The sequence below is a fragment of the Galleria mellonella genome, unplaced genomic scaffold (assembly GCF_026898425.1).
Source record: "Galleria mellonella isolate WM207_F2 unplaced genomic scaffold, CSIRO_AGI_GalMel_v1 utg63, whole genome shotgun sequence".
Taxonomy (NCBI): Eukaryota; Metazoa; Arthropoda; class Insecta; order Lepidoptera; family Pyralidae; genus Galleria; species Galleria mellonella.
In genome coordinates this window covers 14,872,695-14,892,945 of record NW_026442130.1, presented here as the reverse complement: position 1 = coordinate 14,892,945, position 20,251 = coordinate 14,872,695, and the positions used below count along the sequence as shown (strand labels likewise).

At 34.3% G+C, this 20,251-nt stretch overlaps 1 protein-coding gene across 1 annotated transcript in view; it reads left to right on the top strand.

Moving 5' to 3' along the window:
- Positions 1–3,667: 3,667 nt before the first annotated feature.
- LOC116413058 (protein espinas-like) overlaps positions 3,668–20,251 on the top strand; it is a 224,820-nt gene continuing 208,236 nt past the window's right edge. The window contains exon 1 of the mRNA XM_052899754.1: positions 3,668–3,953. The gene's annotated coding sequence lies outside the window, so the exon portion shown is untranslated. The remainder of the gene's footprint in view (positions 3,954–20,251) is intronic.

The window sequence follows — 20,251 nt, the reverse complement described above, 5'->3', positions numbered from 1 at the left end:
ATTGATGGAAAGTGGTAACCGTCGCATTAGACGTTAACAGTTCAATAATCACCAGAGGGAGACTTTGTACAAAAGTCAATTGCTTGGGTATCTCTATCCTATTCGTGTTTCTACCGTGAAGCAGTTGTGTTTACATGGCTGTGTTTCGGTTTGAAGGGTGGGATATGGCTTGAATTTACAGGGTACACAGGAATAACACCTGAGTCTTCAGGAATGGCAACGCATGGGGGGTATCATGAGCGAAACAGTATTCTCTGTTATGTCCATGGTACTGCTCATGTCTATAGGCGACGGTTACCACTTTCCTTCAAATGTACCGTCAGCTTGTTTGCCATTCTAAGTTGTATAAAAAAATATATATTAATACTAACATTTAATCATCTAATTAAACATCCATAATCATTAATGCAAAAGGGGAGTTCGTGAAAGGTTTAAACTGTTCTACTTCAATGATTTTGTCTGAGCGTTAAGGACCACCTTGTGACACTAGTCATGTTTTATATGTGTCTATTGTACCTATAATATCCCTCAATACCTCAATACCTCTGGTATTACGCGCGCGTTGCCGACCCTGAAGAAACCTCTTTACCCCCTTTTGATGTTACCCCTTAACTGTCCACTGCTGAACATAAGCCTCTCCCTGGGGGGGATTTTGCCAGTAATTGCCACGCTTCGCCTGCCAAGCAACCTGATTGGCAACCGCTGTTAGGCTTTAGAGGTGTTTTAAGAGGGACCCCGCTGCTCATCCCTCGCTTAGTCGCTTCTTATAACACCCACAGGAATTAAAGGGGTGGCCTATTCTATGCTGGGGCCATATGGCCATTACTAAAAAGCAGTTGTTATTACTACAGCTGTAACCGTTCTATAATAGATATACACATAAATAAATACAAACAAATAAAAACATATTTCATTATTAAACATAACTCTCCTTTTAACACCTTTAAAAGTAATTTTGGTGCCCCTTTGACTATCGACTGTAAATTACTCGCTGTGAGTAATTTAATTCATAAATTATTATGCCATTCGACGTAAAAATATATTATTGGATTCAAATTATCGAACGCTTTAGAAAGTAAACTCGACTGGTTTGTGATAAACGCCCGGTATCCAGGCGAACTGTCTACTTGTACCCACCGAGCAAGTTTTAGTGCATCAATACTCGTAAATGTTCAAGTTCATGATTAATTTACTCGATTTACAATTGTCCGAATGACATACATTTCACCGAAATACACTATATATATATATATATATATATATATATATATATATATATATATATATATATATACAAATAATGTTAAACGACAGGTTTATTTGGGATCAATTGAATAGTAAATCACTTAAAGATAATACTAAATACAAATAAATCTACGTAGTTAAAAGTGAAATATAAATGACTGACGTAAAAGTGTCATTACTCAAACCGTGCGAAGATATCTGTAGAAGAACCAAAGTCATCAATACCCATAGTTTGTAAGATATTTCTTTAACAGAAAATTAACAAGGTACAACGAGCCGGTCTTTTCGCTCTAAGAACCATCAAGAGTTGTGAAGTATTGGCACAATGGTGTCAGATCAACAGATCTGTAAGGCAAATGTATTGCAGAACTATTAGAAGCCATCACAACTGGCTGCAGAGAATCGATGGACGCTAAAAGATCAGCTAAAAGCAATGAGTAACAGAAACCATGATGTTAAATCAAACGACTGGACGGTACGAAATAGATTTTGGTATATTCAGGTATTGTTCTGGAAGATATGGAAAAAAACATTACTTGCGATGAAAATTCGTTTTTTGATCCATTATTTCTTATTCCATTTTATTCAAAGAAGGACTTGCAATCGTAAGATGAATCTCTCAACTCAATAAAATCTTGTTAACACGAGACTTTAAAGGATTTATCGTTTTCAATATTCGTTTATCAGGCAATCGATGGACCAAATATAGTTTTAAAGTAACACTGTGTTCCTAATAAAACTACATAATTGTAGCTTAAACTGCAATTCCTTTACAGTCAGGACGTTTTAGGACTACTTACAAATATGCACTTTTATTATAAAAGTGTATTTGTCTAATATATCCGTTTGCTTTTGCGTCAAATACTAAGCAAATTAAGAATGTAAACGAAGTTTCCGTTTTTACAAACTTCTCTGAACTAGCAAACAAACAGATAGTGATGGAGTTGTAAATGTAGCCATTTGGTAAGTGCAAAATGGTCGTCTTTTAAAAAGGTTAACATCTCGAATTATAATGTCCTTTTTTTACAACACAGCGGGCAAACGAGCATGCGGCTCACCTGAAGGTAAGTGACTAACACTGCCCATGATCACTCACAACACTAACGGCATTGCATGTGTGCTGCGGACCTTTTAAAAAGGAATATGCTCTTTTCTTGAAGGTTATGATGTCATATCGGTTCGGAAATACTGCTGCTGGAAGTTGATTCCAAATAGTGGTAACGCCTGGAAGAAAGTGTCATAAAGTTTTGCATTTTTTGTGCATCTCGGCTTCTGAAGACATTAACTATAGCCATTGACTTGAAGATTGCACTGGCCAGCTTTACCGTTTAGATGTAAACACAATAGTATGTGCATTGCTGCTTTATAACAGAAATAGGCATGGAACTGGTATCTACTTAGGAGAACAACAGTTAGTCCAAAGAATTTTGTAGTCTATATAAATGTATTACGTATATCCTAGGCACGTTTCCGTTAGTTGTGTGTACGACCACATAATTATGGCCAGCCACCTGCCTATGGATATAAGTAGATACATTTTCAGTTCACTGTCCAGTCACTAAACCCTTTTATTAAGCACGTCGTTAAAGTCGACATTTGCTGTTCTAAAACTTTTAACGCATTTCCAATCAGCTGTTTCCAATATGACTTAGCTAGTGTTAACGCATTCATATCTTATTCAGGAATAGTGCAGCATTCTATTAGTAAGTTATTTTAAAATGTATTAGTTATATTGTATTGTTATTAAACTTGTATTGTTTCATTATTGGGTCTCATTTTTTTAATACTTTTAGTTTTGCCTCTTTTGAGTTCCCTCAAACCAGTCCATTCAGAAACTTTGTATAAAAAGTGTGGCATTTAAAAAATGTACTTTAAAAAATTTATACCTATAAAAATAAAATTTATATAGATATCACAGAATTTATCAAATATTTCATTATACATCAATCTATTGATCACTTTCAATAGCTAGTTAATGAAAACGTCACAGAAAAAGTAATCAAATTAAATAGAAATGAGCAATAAACAAACTAAAATACTTAATAGTTATAATGGTCATTGTACGCAGGAAGGCTGAAGTGAAAATCATTCGCAATCAATCATCGAAGCTATTATTTGGCCTTAACTCCATTAAACGACTATCAAGAGCGCCGCAAGTTATTAATATCGATTAAATTCATCTCAGACTTTCTAGTCGATGCTAATTAAACGGCAAGAGGCGACCGGTGGCCGAATAATTTACGAGTATGACGATTCATATCGATGCGTGACATATTCGCGGTAGAACCTGTTCGAATTAATAACAAAAATAAAGAATTCAAATTTCAATTGTAAAGGGATGGGGTTTTCGATCTATCCGCCCTTTTCTGTTACGCTCGAACGTCTATCTACCATTTCGTTTTGCAGCACTGCCTCCGTGCCGCTACTCAGTTGCGCACACGCAGCCGCGGCAAACGACCGCGTTTGAATTTCGAATTGTTTTCGCGCGTCTATACATCCGTTGGCATCATTGTGTTCGGTTTTCGAATTACGGCCTGCTATGAGATTTTTAATTTTCAATCAAAAAAGTGTTGCGCCGGATTCACGGTGGTGCGCGCGTGTTGTGCCAGTGAGATGCGCACTTTTTGTGCGCCATAGAAAGTGACTTCATCACAAAGGATTACAGTGATTAATGTTGTTGGAAAACACGTGTGAATAGAGCTCTATAGGTAATTTAGTTAGGAGGGAAGACGATTGTATCGATGAGATTGCATTATAAACAAACATTTACATACTGTTATTTTTTACAGTTGTAACTGATATGAACTTTTTCATGATAGGCTCGTTACAATAATGTGAAAATAATGATGATAACGGAAATTTAATCATTGTAATATAAAAGGTTATGTAAAAAAACATTTGAATGAGCAATTTATTTTATTCTTCCTTTGAAATAAATTAACACATTATAACATGAAAATGATTGAAGATTGAAATATATACGCGTACATGAGGTTCGATGATTTGTTGCAAATGCGAGGCATTCTATTGTGAGAACGTCTAGAATCAAATCGTCAGTACTAAAATAGATGTACTTAATTAAGAAATCCTAGCAAACATACATTTAATAATAATACCTTATATTACACAAATTCTAAATTAATCTCCATCTATATTAAACATATAAATTCAAGTTGGACCAAACAGTGTAACAAAATCGCCAGCAACAAATAGATGCTAGTTTGAATCTGCATATATTCGAATTTAAGGAAAAGAAAACAGATTTATTTTGGACAAATATAGAAAATTATAACAAAATTTATTGCTTATACATAAGATATTGTCCAAAATCTATCCAAATAAGTTAGTAATATCACTGATAAATTAGCACTCCATTCAATAATAGTCTAACACGCCAACAAATAATCTTTACTTTTGATACTTAAAACGCCAAATCTTTTCTTGGATCTATACATGTATTTCTTTTAAGAAATCAATAATAGAAACGCATAAAATTTGTGAATAAGAGATTGACATATAAGCTTATTGACATAACACGTTCTAGTAAGTTTATATCTGTAATTTTTCACTTGGCATTATTATTGATATTACTTTGTTTGTAGATTGTTCTAGAACTCGGAGAAAACACTTCATGGAAACTAACCTAATACAATGTATTTTGTGCTTTGGATAAATAAATAAATAACAATATTCAGAATGTTTCTAGTACACCTTGATTGTAACTTAAGTGAAGCAGTTGTGTTTGCATGGCTGTGTTTCGGTTTGAAGGGTGGGATATGGCGTGAATCTACTGGGTACAGAGGAATAACACCTGAGTCCTCAGGAATGGCAATGCACGGGGGATATTATGGGCGAAACAGTATACTCTGTTATGTCCATGGTACTGCTCATGTTTATAGGCGACGCTTACCACTGTCCATCAGATGGGCCGATAGCTTGTTTTTGCCATTCTAAGTTGTATAAAAAAAAAAGTGGCTACAACTCTTCATTGTAATTGTGACTGCTTTTCTCGATTCTAAATAATTTAATTCTGAAACAAAAAATACCCTAATACTTAAATGGATACTGCAATAATTAACTTTTTCGATTTCGGGGAAACACTTGACCGTTCAAATATTGGATCGAAGGATATGAAAGAGATGAGAGCTCTTTATTTGAAATCGATTCAGTCATTTAATTGCTACAAGAATATAACAGTCATCATGCTCACTCGCTCGCACATATATAATTGAACATGGGAAAAATTCCTCCCGACAGTCCGTTAATTATGCAATATTAAATTGTAACCAATTACTGCTTTGCATGTCGATGGCATAGGATGAGTCGTATAGGTAATATGAAGTTTGCTTCTCCGAATATTTACAGTCAACATGCGAACCCCACAAGAAATAAATTATATTACAAGACTCATATAGTTGAAAATATTCAAACATACCGATTTTCCAAAATATAAATTTAACCTAAATTATACATAATACGTATTAAATCAAATATATTTATGTACCATTGTTTGTGTCATGACTTTTTACTAAGTACAAAATTTTAATAACATCATTTATTGAAGGAGCAATCAATAATATGTCACTTGTTTTCAATACCCGGAATATCAGAAGACGTGATTTGCGCACTAGTCCTTCACACAATATATCTATGCAAGAAGAAAACTTCAATAGAATGAAAGGCCAATGCCCATTGGTGTAATATTCATCTTTTATAATGCTAATGTTGATGGCTACAGGGAGTCAAGAATAAAAGAAAGTCAAGAATAAATATCAGAATCAACTATAAAACTGAAGATTCAGTTTAAGAAAGACATCAAATAGGAGAAAAAAATATCACTGATTGGTTCAAAGACTCCTTAAATCCTGAATCATCGTTATGAAATTTAAACACAGTTGATCTTCGGTCAATGAACACTGTTTATTTGAAGCAAGTACTTGATGCCACTAACTTGTTGTTTAGGAACAAAATTACTGTTCGATGCTCACCACGTGGTTTTATTGGTCATAAATATCTTGCATATAAAGAGCAGTTTAATGGGCACGATGATACTCGTGATTATGCAGCTTTAAATACTTTGCATTCATGATAAGTAATTTAATTTATTTATTTTTATCTCCTTCCTTTCCAAGTCTCTACTTGTACCTTCGTGAAACATATAGTTGATAAGTTTTTACATCTACAAGAAATATGAAATTATCATTTTCTCTGTTTTTATCGTAGACACATTGTTTCTTTCATTTCACACAATGTTGTACATACAAAAAGTCCAATCGTTGTCTTGTCGTTGAAAACCCATCAATTATTTATATATTTTATCAGACAATCTTATCTTTCTTTCATCCTATCATGAATTCCATATTTTCATCATATCCAAATACAGAGATATTTCATAGAATCTTCTGGTTGGATGAATCATAATTTACGATCTGCGTAACTAGTTATTAAAATTTAAAATAGGACGAGTCGACAAGTGGCTCGGTAACATTGTAGGAATCTAAGATTCCACGTAATGCAGCTCAAATAGACTGAGTTATTCCATATTTCATTAACAAATGCATTTTGTAATCGCTAGTCGTGCTCTGTATAGGATATATATAGTGAAATATGCAAATAGCTAAGCTTGTTCCATTGTAAATTAAAAACCTAAAGAAGTATAAGTGTTAATATTATTTCGTTTAATTATAATCATTTTAAAACATGAATTTTGAGCTTTTGTCGTTAGATTCAAGAAGCTACATTAATATGTAGCTTCTTGAATTGAAGAATTATTGATAGGTCCAATTTTAGGTAAGTAAATTCCAGTACTTCAATAAAGATTACAAATTTTAAGAAAATCTTACATAGATAGAGTGTTATTATTATCATTGAAAGAGGGTTTTTTTCAGGCAGCAAAGTCTATGACACTACGACCTTTCCATAATAGATTTGTGCTCGCCCTTTTTGAGAGTTTTAGAGAGTTTTACTTAAGTAGCAAAATGGCGAAAGTATCACACCGTAATAACACGAACGGATGTACTTGATTACGAGAATTTGTAGTATTTGATTGTGAACATTTCACTTGAAACTAGTTTTTAGTTTTATGTTAGTGGTCAATCTTCGAGTGTTGGCAGTCACATACATACTAATGGTAGTGGAATTAAACAAAATAATACTAATTATATAACCAGTAATTTTAAGTCTTTAAATCTCAGTGATAATTCCTTATCATTACGTTAGAAAGAAGAAATTTAAAGACGTCAAAACTATGTAGAAACTTATGGTACTGATGTTAAAACAGCTTATTAAGAATGCAACAGTATTAATCTAAAATTCTAAGCCACGCAGTGTAATTTACAGGAAGTTATTCTAATCGCTAGAATCTTATTCAGAGGCAATGCAATTTTATCATCTAAATCATATTTAGAAACAGGTATGTTGCAGACAGTCAGCGACTTGAATATCTTACGTCAGTCAATATCACACAGTAAGTGTATATCTAGTTCTCCAAGAATTTTATGTCATCGACGCTCGAGTGTAAAAAGGACGCATATTTTTCAACACCACCTCTCTCATCTAGCCTTCAACTTGTCTATAAAAGGATACATTGTATTGCCATCTTTTTAATACTGCACCTTTTTATTGGCATAAAAATATTTGCTGAATAAAAAATCTCGAGATTTGTTATCGACCAGGCAAAAGATGTCTTGATTGTTATTGTAGATAGAATATTCTATATGAATATTTATAATATTGCATTTACATGAGACTGTGTAAATATTGAATATATCAATGTACCGTAATTCGTATGCTTTTAGACATCGGACATCATTAATTCAATCTCGTTACCTATCTAGCAGCGTCACTGGCCGCGCGTCACATGTCCCCTGCAGTGCCGTTAGCTACAAATTACTGCTTCAAAGCTAAGCTGAAACGTGGAACTCCCGACAGTGTAGACTAGAGAAATTATGTATCAACTGGAACTGGTTTGACACTGGCTCTCATGAGAACGTGCGAACTTATCACGTTAATAAGACAGGGATTTGGTTTTCATTAGATTACTCCGCCAGATGAGTTTGAATTGACATATTTGTTGCTAGAGTTAATCTCATTTCCTCGACAGATGTGATCGTAGACTAGCTGACGTCTTATTTGATAGAAAATGATAAACTTAATATAGGTATTTGAAATTCTAAGATAATAAGTTTGAATTGGTTTTTGATGTTTGCTTAGATAGATATCTTGGTCTCTTGATGAAAATGATTCAAATATCTTTTTAATCAAACATTTAAAACCATATTTTTAATAATGCATTAAAATCCTACTGCTGAGTACGGATCTCTTTCCACAAGATGAAAATATAGCGTACTTTTGCTAAACTGGCCATATGGGTCAATATACTATATTTCTAGTTTTCAATACCTTACACTCAATATTCATCATATAAGCCTTTTATTGACCATTGCTAAACAATGAGCTTCCCACTTGGGGAGGTTTTGCCAGTATTGCCATGCTTTGCAGGCGGATTGACAATCACAATTAGGATTTGCAGATGTTTTAAGAGAGGCGCTGCTGCCCATCCCTTGCCCTCCTTTAGTCGCTTCTTACAACATCCACGGAAAAGTAAGGGGGTTCTATGACTATGATATGACTACACCGGATATTATACTAAATATTATATTTCGTTTTTTTTAGTCTGCTTTTACCATATCTATAGAAACGTCTGTCCATGTATACTACTTTGCACTGAAAAATTCTTGCGTCAATTCTCATGAATAATAAATTTCTTCTCAGATTACAATTTTACTTTTACATTAATTTATTTTAAAATCGTTACCTAATATTTTGAATACCAAATCAGACGTCTCCAACTCCACATCACTAACCTCGGCGAAACCAACAACCTTTTTCGACAAAACTATTTCGAGACCATCAAATAGTAATTACAGAAAAAACAATATAAGTAGCAGCTGTGGAGGCCTCGGGCAAAACTGGGACTGTAGCACTAACTAGCAACCTGTATACGTTTCAATAATCGCAAAGAAGAATGCACTTTATTTGCTTGGTTACAAAGGTTTTAAATTCTTTATATTGGATAGGCCAGCTTCGTAATGATAGCCGGAGGTCCTTTAAATTGTTGACTCCGTCTTGCCTCCACAGTACGACTGTTTCCGAGATTTCAATAATCACAAGGCACAACGTGGACGTAGGCCTTAGTTTTTTATTTGTGTATATTGTAATAATTTGATACTAAAAAAAGCTAATATTAATTAATAAAAAAATTTTTTTTACTGTGACTATTATAGAAATATGTGTTAGAGATGGTATCAGTCTTCTATATTTTTGTATTTATGTTTGTATCTATCAAAATGATGGCATGCACAGTATTTAGAACATCGCGTATCAAAAAATCTTCAACCAACTTACTAGTTAGCCGACGCGTACTTTTCTAACAAGCTAAACAAAACACACCATTTTCTGATGTTTCGAATAATCACTATAATGTTTCAGTATCTTTTATTCATGAACAAAGTGATGAATCACATAACTCTACAGTCTATGATACGAATTCACTCGTACAAGAATAAAGAAATTGAGCTGTTTTTAGTGGTATATTTTTAAAACGACATGTTAATAAGCTAAGCGTCTCGCATAATACGGACATAGAAGTAGGCGTTATACCAATAGACAGTAATAAAGTTAATAAGTAACTAACAGAGATATTCAAGGTTATTAAAGTAGTATTGACATGGTGTTATTAGTGATGAACAAATATAACTAATTCATGCAATTTCGCTCACACGCCACGACAACGTGTTTAATGTCAACGGTTGATGAAGAAATAAATGTGTTTGCTGTCAGCCAGAGCTACTGTTAGTTACCGTTTACTGTTCTTGTACAAAGGTTGTAATTTTGTTAAATACTAATAATAAAATTGCATTGACATAACCTGCACTGTCTGTCCAGTAAGGTAATAGGAAAGTTTTGCTAAAAAGGTTTGCTTTGGCACCTCTGTTCCATTCGTGTTTCTATCGTGAAGTAGTTGTGTTTGCATGGCTGTATTTCGGTTTGAAGGGCACTGATATGGCAGTGAATTAACAGGATACAGAGTAATAACACCTGAGTCCTCAGGAATGGCAACGTATGGGAGGTGTCGAGGGCGAAACAGTATACTCTGTTATGTCCATGGTACTGCTAATGTCTATAGGCGACGATTACCGCTTTCCATCAGGTGGGCCGTCAGCTTGTTTGCCATTCTAAGTTGCATAAAAAAAAAGGTCCACGGATATTAGTTCGTAGAAAATTCACAGATTTTGGACTTTCGATATTGCTAATATTATGCTACTTCGTCTTGGAGTCAAATTCCTAAATTTCTAAATGTTTATGTAATACCTTAATGTAGATACCACTTAGATTTATGCCAATAATTTATTTGTATAAGCCTTTAACTGATCACTGCTCAATATATTAGGTATATATATTTTTTCCTTAGCCAATTCAAATTCTTTAATTGTTGGGAAATAGATTTCAAGATTTCTCTATTGGACCCATTTTGGGGATATCGTCAGCTCTGCACAGAGGATTTCTACCAAATTTCCTCAAGCTATTCATTGTGGCTTTTTATAGCCTTGTGAATGTATGTTTAATTTCAAATAATTCTAAAAATTTTGTTTCTCTCTGTCTGATTGTTATGTTATCAAGTTTTCTGCACAAACGCTTTAATGCCAGTAAAAGATTCACAAAAATAACTAAGTATTAATCAAATATTAGTTGACTGATGCGATTTTTATTCACTTTATTAATTTACTAGCGATCTAGTTCGGCTTCGCACAGACAGATAGAAATTTCAAAAATACTATAAAGCATATGTTTCCCCTAATGTCTGATGATGTAGTTTTCTGCAGGTAAAAGAATTCTTAAAATCGGTTGAGTAATTTTGAAGTTTTTTCTTTACAAACAAACAAATCAACAAACAATCAAATATTTCCTCTTTATAATATTAATATAGATGATTAATAAGGATTCATAGTTACCATCCACGAGTTCATTTTAAATATTCAGTATGTGGAATAACTGGAGGCGGTAGGTAGTAATAAGATTTCCAACTAAAAATTTCCTTCAGTAGTAACGTACCATTACCATAATAACGTACGCCCAAAAATGAACACGCATATATATAACCGTCACGCTCGAATGTACTGTCGCTGACGACGTGCGAGCGAGATGAGTAACCGCGCTTCTGCGGTTTCGCTTTCTCATTTGCATGTCTGGTGCGTAAGCGCAGGTCTTGGTGTTTCACGTGTAAGGCGATTTATAAATGCGATAACAGTTTTACCAACAAGTTGAATATTGTTTATTTTTCGTTTGTATTATAAAATTAAAAACGTTTACTTTGCTTGATTATTTTACCCTTGATTTCGAATACCACTAATAATAATCAGGATACGGCTTAGAGACATTTAATCACCACTCATTTACAGTTCAAATAATACCTACTACATTTATATAAGCTTATTTATTGATGATCAATTTCTAAAAATATCAAATATATTACATTTTATATCTTCAACACACTTATTAGTCTTGTAGCGTTCGCTCGCAAAAACCTTTACATCAACGCCACAGTCGACCATCGTTTTACGATCCCTGTAATATAGAGACATTAACCCCTTAACGACTTGGTGGAGACAAAGTTAATTAAAAACTGTCTTAGGGTTGTCACCTACATTGCAACCATTATCAGGTATAATGCAAAAAAATACATCATTATCATCATATTCTTATTTATTTATCATTCAACACTGAGTTTGTAATAATTATCCTGATCCCCAATATTATTATTATTTAAAAAGTTTTGTTGTGATAAAAAAAAATAGCAGTTTTTATCGTCAGCAAATGAAATACTAAATTTAATAATCTTTGTTCAAATAGGCTTGTTTACAAGCTCTTTTAAATCGTCATCCTTATGTTTCTACTACTGGGGTTGGATTATAGCTATCAGCTGAGAAGAACCCTCAATAATATGGTAAACCTTATCAATTCCGAAAAGAATTAACAAAATCGTCTCAAAATTGGCAAAGGTGCCTATCACGTTACGATAAAAAAAAGTGAAATACTAAATCTCGTTTTAGGAAGTCGTTATAAAGTCATGCAATTCGTAAATTACCTGATGTCAATTTGACGATGTTTCTAACGATAAACAACATTTTTCTAACAACTTTCTCGTTTATTTCCAGTTTAGTTTTGCATATTGACGGCTAGTTTTTTATTACTTCTCTCAAGTGCACATCGTTGTTCGACTAACATTACTAACTTTGCTATCCAGTAGTCTATTGGCATATTTAAAATTATGTTTCCGGCGACCCTAGTCTCTTTTCTTACGCGACTTAGTATGGCAAACAAGCTGATGCCCTACCTGATGGAAAATGGTAATCGTCGCCTATAGACATGAGCAGTACCATGGACATAACAGAGTATACTCTATCGCTTATGATACCACCGGTGCCATTCCTGAAAGCTAAGGTATACTTGTGCCCTGTAATTTAATTGCCATATCCTACACTTTAAAATGATACAAAAGCCATGCAAACACGACTGCTTCACGATAGAAACACGAATGGGATAGAGATATCCAAACAAACGACTTTTGTACAAAGTCTCCCTCTGGTAAATAATGTATCTCTTAGCTATCTTAGAGATACATTGTCAATGTAATGTATTTATATATTGTACATAATGTACTCATATACTCACCTTCTATAAAAAAAGATTTAAATGACAGTGAAACCAGTACAAAAAACCGTTCCATAATTTATATAGGCATGGGTAATATGTATCATATCGATCCGATATCTATATATCGGATTTCTTTGAACATTGATGGCGGAAAAAAGGTCATCACCCATTTTGATATCGGTCCAATATTTATTTTTCCACATACAATTCTATTATCAGATATGTTGAAGCGTAAAGCAATCATATATGGTAAAAATATCCAATATTATTTTTTAGTTAACAGACTTTTAATATATTCGTCATTGGACCAGTATATATATATTGTAACTAAAATATATAAATATTGATATTACTCATCCCTATATAAAATAAACTAAGAAAAAGACAAACAACTAATTAAACTAAATATATCTCAACCCTAATTCAAAGACATAGATCCTGCGAACTGGTGATTTAATATATCAATATAACGCGAGATAGATCCAGCATGTCTTGTCGTCTTATATTTGACGAGCTCGTTACGACTGCATGTCATCAAAGTAACTACAAGATCACTGATGACACAATCAGCTTCCGACCATATGTTATTATTACTAATCAAAATTTAATGTTACATCATTATTAGGTACGAGACATCGATGATTAAGGTCGCAAGTCTGCAGTGTGGAACAAAAAGAATTTGTTTACCCGTATTTTCTTTTATTGTGACACATAGTATGTGTTGTAATATAAATTTATTATTAATGTTATGCTCCTATCGGAAGTTGGGAATATAAGGGCGCAAATTTTTGAAGCTGCCACTCTAAAGAGCGAGGTGGTGCTACAGCTAAACTACTCCTGCAGGTTCTTCAATCAGGTGTAACGCCTCTTCCCAGTATTTTTACCAGCAATCTTAGCTTGAATGATTATTTGGTGTATTCTGTACATTCTTCTCATGACGTGACCAAAGTATAACATTTTCCGATGCTTAACAATGTTCATAAGCTCCAACTTTTCCTAAGCCTGTCCAATACTTCAATAATTGTGACTCGGTCATGCCTTGAGATTTTCAAAATTCGACTGTATGCCCACATCTTAAACGCCTCCAGTTTCTTCATTGTATGTTATGTGAGCATCCATATCTCTATGCCATATAGCAGCAAAGAGAATATATAGCATATATTGCTGTATATACTCTCTCTCTCTCTCACACACACATACACACACACACATATATATATAGTATAAGTAAACAGCTACAGTGACCAGGTCGATATTATTTTTGATACTCCAATTATTTTGTACGAAATATCTATAAATATATAAAATGAGTCGTGCTGCTGGATCTGCTTATGGATATGGTAGTTAGTTGTTAGTTGTTAAGTATTTAATAATAGATGTAAGCTATATATATATATATATATATATTTCTCTGTACTTATTGTTATACATGTATCAATATTGGTAAGATGTGTTTGCCTATAAAAAATTGTTACACTTAGTTCTAAGCTCCATAATTGAATATATATTTACATTATTTTGTGGAAACAAATGTTGGTAAATCTAAATAAATAAATAAATAAATCCTTAGATTAATATTTAAATCTCGATCACACAGAACTTTACTCATTTTGCAAAAACTCGAGCGAGCTATCTCAAGCTAACATTGATTTCTAGTGGCATGGTCTCCAGTTTTAGTCATCCAACTTCCCAAATACTTCATATTGTATATATTACATTTTTCTAAAATAAATTACTTTTAAAAATATAAATATAATATAATATTTATAAAAGAATTTATGTTCACTGCTTTATTTTTCTCGTGTTTTGTCATAGAGGTCACAGTGCGTTCTGACCTTTGTACATTTTAACCTTTTGTTTCTGGATGTTTTATATTTTCGTGACAGCTAATAAAATGTATTCTTTCTTTAAAATTTATGCAATGCAACAAAAATAAACCACATTACTTGGTGTAATCATGCCCCATAAATAAACTGTGAAGTTAATAATTTGTCTCTTTGCTGTATTGCGTTCCCAAAAATTCATGGGATGTTCCTGTATGACAGTGCTTGATAATTTTATCGTTAAAAACAAAATTTATATGATAGAGACATCAAAAGCGTAATAAAAATACAATAAATGTTACATCTGGAATGAAATAATCTTAAAAATAATATGTAATTTAAATACATTAGAATTTTCTATTCCGACTCGCTAATTCTGTTAATTTAAGATGTAATAAAATATCTATAAAAGTATACATTTATCATTCGAAATAGTGGAATTATGGTGTACATATTATAAACAACATGACATAAATTTAAATCTTATAAGTGGTAAGACAAAGTTAATAACATAATATGTACTGGCTGATACCCGCGACTTTGTCCGCGTGGTGTTTGTTATTACTGTTTAGAATGTATCGATGTATGTACCTACCTATTTATTATGTCTAGGAATACTGCACCAAAATTAACAAATGACGTGTCGTTCTCACTCTTTGCCTTAGGTCAAAATGACTTTACTTAAGTAGGTCGTGTACTAAGCTGTACAAGTTACTATAGTTTTTTAACTATCCCACGGGAACTCTTTAATTTTCCGTGATTAAAAGTATGTAAAATATTGATCGGGGATGTGAGGTATCACCATGTAAAATTTCAATTAAATCGATCTAACAGTTTTCGTAAATTAGCCGCACAAACAGACAGCGAAACAAAAAATCTGGATGAGTTCTATTTTACTTCTAATATCCCCCAGACTGGTTTGTTAGCGTTTTTTTTTCTTTCTATGTACAGACATTCGACCTCTACGCTTTTATTATATGTATAGATTAGGTAGGAAGTCTCAGCTTCTTTATTAGATGTGCATTAATTAATACGTATTAGGTATATATTTGGGGGGGTAAGACAGTGTTGGTCTCGGTGGGGTATATTTCTGCCAGGGAATATACCTCTATAAAAAGCTGAGAATACCGGAAGCGCATGTCTAGTTGGAGCTAGGCAAAAATGTGTGCACTGTTAAGTCCTAATACAAACGTCCTCGCCAGTTCTAAGATTGCCTCTGCAATCTGGGACTGGACCCACATACTAACATCTCTGTGGGTCGTCCTCCCCGGGCAATGTTACAGTTTTAGGTGCTCCACTATCATACACCGATCATAGACTGTAATAGCAATTGTAAAGGGCGAAAGCGAGTCTTCAGCGCTACAAAACTGAATACCTGGCTAGGGGTAAAACCCCCCAAAAAAAAAAAAAAAAACCATGGAAGCAAAGCTAAAAGAGAAACTACCCCAGGAGGGTACCAGTCATACTGGAGAATCCCTCCCTGAGCACAGCTCAGGCAGCCCCTCGTATTCTGGGGGGGGCAACGTTTTGCCAGAAGTGGACCTAACAAACAAAGAGCAAACAAAAGATAAAGAAAAAGGAAATAACAAAACAAATCCAAAAACAATGTTGGTACAGCAAACTATTCATAGGAGTATGTTTCTAAAGACACGTTCCAACTCAGTTGGTGCAGTTCCAAAGAACATCAATATGACAAATTTGACAGAAGGTTCTAAAACCCCTATAGAAACGACTGAAAATGAATGGCAAAAGGATAAAATACCCACCAGCAAGAGAAAAAGAATAGAGAACAGTCCGACGAACAAACTAACAGAGAACCCAAACAAAAAGACACAAAGAGAAAGAACTTATGCGGTACCAACACAAAATCAATTTGAAATATTAGAGGATGAAATTGAAAGTAATAAAGAAATACCAATTAAACCTCCCAAATCAGAGCCTATCTTTGTTACAGGAGTAAATGACATCAGCATGCTAAAAACTATTCTGAACAAAATCACAAGTACTGGAAACTATACAATGACAACACTCAGATCTGGCCATATAGTTAAAATAATGCCCTTAAACACGGACATATATAAAGCCATCAGACAATATTTTGTTACAGAAAATGTCAGTCACTACACCTATCTACTCAAAAGCGAAAGACCGTATAGAGTGGTATTACGCGGCCTACATCCGTCAGAAGATATTTTAAATATTACTAAGGAAATAGAAAATCTTGGCCATGACGTACAACAAGTTGTAAATGTACTTCACAGAATTACTAAGGAACCTCTTCCGGTATTTTATGTTGATCTAAAGCCTAAACAAAACAACAAAGACATATATAAAGTCAAACAACTCAATTATATGAAAGTTACCTTTGAACCACCCTATAAGAAAAAAGAGATTCTGCAATGCAAAAGATGTCAAAGATTCGGACATTCTAAGAATCAATGTCATAGGCCTTTTCGCTGTGTGAAATGTGGAGGAGATCACTCAACAACTTCATGTACTAAAAGTCCAAATACAGAAGCCACTTGTGCAAACTGCCTTAAAAATCATCCGGCCAGCTATAGGGGATGTACAAAGTACAAGCAATATAAGGAACAAATTCTTAAACTCAACCCAAAACCAAGAGAAAACCAGAACACGAAAAGAACAGAAGAAACTCAATTGACTAAAAAAACAGAAGGAAGACAATTTATACCCACAATACACAAACACCAAAATTCCAAACGGAACACAAATCACCTACCAATAAGCCAGCCTGAAATAAATCCTACACAATCAGGTCCAAAATTGACAACCAGCTACAAGGGTATTCTTATGCCCGAACTTGACAGACATTTATCAATGTCGACCAGACCAGGCAAATCCTTTGCCGATATAACTAAAAATAAAAATAAAAACAACGAAGAAGATACAGCTACCGTCAGCAGCGTTCCAGGAACAATTAACCTGGACGTAATTATGGACAAAATGTTCAATAAAATTGAAATAATGATGACCAACTTGATGGACAGAATGATGGATCGTATGATCCAGCTAATCGGCAGCCTTCAGGTTCCGTGAATAACCTACGTATCCTGACATGGAATGCCAACGGGCTCACGGAGCGAAAACAAGAATTAGAAACCATCCTCATAACAGAAAAAATCGACATTGCTCTAATATCAGAAACAAGGTTTACTTCAAAAAGTTACATAGACATTAAAAATTATAATATATATACGACAAATCACCCATCAGGAAAAGCTCATGCTGGGGCTGCTGTCATAATAAAGTCTAACCTAAAGCACTATCCACTTGAACCTTTTTGCACAGAAAAAATTCAAGCATCTTCAATCAAAATCACCGATAATGTCTCGGAAATTACTGTATCAGCAATCTACTGCCCTCCACGGCATGCTATAAGTGCAGAAAACTACAAAGAATATTTGAGTACATTGGGACACCGCTTTGTTTGTGGAGGTGACTGGAATGCCAAGCATCAACATTGGGGTTCACGTCTTATAAACCCCAAAGGAAGACAACTCTTTCGTGTTGTGGGAGACCTCAATCTTGATTGTTTGTCAACTGGCGAACCTACTTACTGGCCTACTGATAGAACAAGAAAACCAGATTTATTGGACTTCTTTATATCCAAAAACCTTTCTCTTAACAGCATGAGTACTGAACAAATAATAGACCTTTCCTCTGATCATACTCCTGTTGTCCTGAATGTGCATTACAAAATATTACTTCAGGAAGTTCCTCAAAAGCTACATACCCGACACACTAACTGGGAAGAGTATCAAAATATAATTACATCTATGATTGAATTAAAAATATCATTGAAAACCACTGATGAAATAGAAGATGCGATAGAGGACTTTAATAGAATATTACATATTGCGGTGAACAGGTCTACTCCGAAGCGCAGAGTACTGATCCCAAAAACACATGTATATCCGACTTTCATAAAAGACAAAATTGCTGAAAGACGACAACTACGTAAGGTTTGGCACAATACTCGGTACACAAGAGATAAAGCTGCTTTTAATAGAGCATCAAAAGAATTGAAAATCTTAATTAGCGACCTGAACAATGGGAATGTTCAGGAATATCTTAGCAAACTTACCCCGACAAGCGACACAAACTATTCTTTATGGAAAGCCACAAAAAACTTAAAACGTCCGAAAACCCAAGTTGCTCCTATAAAAACCGAATCTGGAACATGGGCTCGATCTGATAAAGATAAAGCAAATGCGTTTGCAACTCACCTGCAAAGCGTATTCCAACCACTTTCGTGTAACAGCATGCAACACGATGAGGAAATAGAGGATTATTTAAAATCGGATATACAGATGTGTCCTCCCCTGAGAAGCGTTTCACCTAGAGAACTCAGAAGAGAAATTCGTAATCTTCGGGATAATAAAGCACCGGGATATGATCAAATAGATGCAACACTTTTAAAGAAATTACCAGCGAAAGGGATACTACTTCTCGTTTCAATTCTTAATGCTTGTCTGAGATTACTAACATTTCCCAGCCAGTGGAAGATCGCACAGGTTGTTATGGTTTTGAAACCAGGGAAAACTGCTCAAGAAGTGTCTTCATACAGACCGATAAGCCTATTACCTATCGTTGGTAAACTATTTGAAAAGATAATATTAAATCGGATGCATCAACACCTAGACAAAAACCTACCGAAACACCAGTTTGGTTTTAGGGAGGGACACAGTACGATCGAACAAGTCCATCGTTTAGTTGACACCATAAACAGAGCTCTAGAAAACAAAAAATACTGCTCTGCTATATTTCTGGATATCAGCCAGGCATTTGATAAAGTCTGGCATGACGGGCTTCTATTCAAAATTAAACAGGCGCTTCCTCACTCTTTCTTTCAAATAATAAAATCGTATTTAAATAAAAGATGCTTTGAAGTAAAACATAATGGCGAACTTTCTAAAATGTATGAAATACTATCTGGAGTGCCACAGGGCAGCATTTTGGGTCCAGTCCTGTACCTGATTTTCACTGCTGATTTGCCAACACTCGAGGATGTCACCACCACTGCCACATATGCGGACGACACAGCTTTCCTGTCTGTCCACAAAGACCCAAAAATAGCATCGGAAAATCTCCAAAGGCATCTTAATATGGTTGAACAATGGTTTGAAAAATGGCGAATTAAAGTTAACAAATACAAATCTGTTCATGTAACCTTCACACTGAGAAGAAAAACATGTCCACCTGTCCTGTTACACAATGAACAAGTACCTCAGGCAGATGATGTTAAGTACCTGGGTATGCACTTAGACCGCCGACTTACCTGGCAAAAGCATATATGGACCAAACGTAAACAACTAGACACAAAAATCCGTAGCTTGTACTGGCTTATAGGACGACAATCCCGACTGACACATGATTGCAAAATGACCATATACAAAACCATCATCAAACCTATTTGGACATATGGCATACAGCTTTGGGGCTCAGCT